This window comes from Sinocyclocheilus grahami, unplaced genomic scaffold (genome assembly GCF_001515645.1).
Source record: "Sinocyclocheilus grahami isolate Dianchi unplaced genomic scaffold, SAMN03320097.WGS_v1.1 scaffold260.1, whole genome shotgun sequence".
Classification (NCBI taxonomy): domain Eukaryota; kingdom Metazoa; phylum Chordata; class Actinopteri; order Cypriniformes; family Cyprinidae; genus Sinocyclocheilus; species Sinocyclocheilus grahami.
This window is the reverse complement of record NW_015505439.1, coordinates 120034-122086: the sequence shown is the minus strand read 5'-3', so window position 1 is coordinate 122086 and position 2053 is coordinate 120034. Positions and strand designations below refer to the sequence as shown.

The 2053-nt window shown below is 40.2% G+C and overlaps 1 long non-coding RNA gene across 1 annotated transcript in view; it reads right to left on the bottom strand.

Moving 5' to 3' along the window:
* Positions 1-363: 363 nt before the first annotated feature.
* LOC107599063 (uncharacterized) overlaps positions 364-2053 on the bottom strand; it is a 4533-nt gene continuing 2843 nt past the window's right edge. Inside the window, exons 2-5 of the long non-coding RNA XR_001610632.1 lie at positions 1213-1299; positions 826-912; positions 697-723; positions 364-408 (exon numbers count right to left, since the gene is read on the bottom strand). This is a non-coding gene — a long non-coding RNA (uncharacterized lncRNA). The remainder of the gene's footprint in view (positions 409-696; positions 724-825; positions 913-1212; positions 1300-2053) is intronic.

The following is a 2053-nucleotide window of genomic DNA, read 5'->3' as shown; positions in this document are numbered from 1 at the left end:
CGTATAGGAACTGTAGAGCAACTATCTATACAATAGGCCCAAGTAGCTCTTGTAGTGTGAGCATGTGAAAGGTTTGCAAAAAATTCTATGAACTGCAAAAAGTGTGAAGGAGCCTTTAGTGGCTGAGAAAAAATGAATGTTTTGCTCGTAAACTCATTGCATTAAGCTTTTATAAACACAATGGGGTTGCAGATTTATTCCGAATAATGATTAAAGATGTTAACAGGAATATTCCCCAACATTATGCTCCATATTCTGATTGCATGGAGGTAATATTGTCTGTAAGTATAGCAACTGTCACATAATCAAGCATCTGCAGTCCTACCTTTCTCTGCCTTGTCCGGATAATGCCCTATTATGGGTGCACCTCCCAGTTGTTGTGGGGGCAATCTTTCTGTTTAGTTCCAACTGTGTAAGATAAGTACATACAGTAGTGATAGAAGACAAGCCAAATGCAAATGTAGCCAAAAAGAAAATTAAAAACCAAACACAAATTAGAGAATAAATATTTTTGGTGTGGCTTAACGCCACAACTTTGGGTATCTGTAAATGCATCTATATACACTATGCATACAATTTATGTAGACATTAACTAAACCAATAATATTAGGAAGACCTGCATGACGAATCAATTCATACTCTGTGTTGATAATGTAAAAGATTGCAGAATATTAGCTTTGTCACATTTAAATTCACCTTTCTTCCTCCGAATTCGTCTTGTCCCTAGATAGACAAATAGACTTTGTACAGTACATATAGAGATTTGATGCTCAAGCATATTCTTGAAAAGATAAAGAACACAAAAAAAGCTGAAGAGCTTAACACCTTGTCCTGTAGGAGGAAGGTTTAAATCCTGTTCTGGATCGACCGTAGTCCCAGCCTCCTGGTCCATAACCGTGGTGGCTGTGGAATCTGGGTATGAGTGGAGAGATGGCGTTGTCTCATAATATACAATTAGGTCAAAATAAAGATCTGGGAAAAAGAGCTTAAACCAGAGCCCTGTGGTTCAAGCTCACCAAGTGCTGTAGGTTGGAAGAAAAATGAGAGAATAGCAAACTGGCAGCTTATGCTAACTCTAGTTAATTTAACGTTAGCTGCCAGTTCACTATTTGGTCTAATTTATACCAAATTCTCTCGTTCTTCTTCCTACTGACAGCATACGGTGAGCTGGAATAACAGGGCTATGGTAAGAAGGTCTGTACGCTTCAACACCTTGTCCTGTAGGAAGAGGGCTAAGATTTGATTCTGGACCGTCCGTAGTCCCAACCTCCTGGTCCAGACACGTGGTGGCTGTCAAATCTGAGGATGAGTGGCGAGTAAGTGTTGTCTCTCAAAAGTGTACACAGATTACATAATATACAATCAGGGTCTGTATACACAAAGAACCCTAGGGCTAAAAGTAGCTCATAACAGGCCAATTTAGGAGAATATTTTGCACTAAAAGCAGCACCTGTCTGGGATAACTTAGGGGTAATCCAAAGGACTTCTCACACTCTGAGACCAATTCATAAAACATTGTCTTTAATCATAATCAAATTAAAGTAGCCTACTTTCTGTTTGTGCAAACATGTTATCATGGATGCATTTAAAAATCAGTGCACAGATATTTTGTTTATCTGCAGTGTATTCCATTACCACTTCATTTGTAGCCTGTCATCTGTCAACAGCGCTCCAGACACACATAATCTCTTCAAAACTTTCAATTCTCTCCTCTGTCCCCCTCCACCACCTCCCACCACTTCTATAATATGCTGATGACACACAGCTCTAGCTTTCATTTCAACCAGATGATCCAATGGTAGCTGCACGGGTCTCAGGCTGCCTGGCGGACATCTCGGCATGGATGAAAGAATATCACCTACAGCTCAACCTGGCAAAGACTGAGCTTCTTGTCTTCCCTGCCACTCCAACTCTACAGTATGATTTCTCCATCCAGCTAGGTTCTTCTACATTTACCCTATCAACTTCGGTCAGAAATCTTGGTGTAACCTTTGATGACCAACTGACCTTCAAAGACCACATTGCAAAGACTGCTCGATCTTGCAAGTTTGCA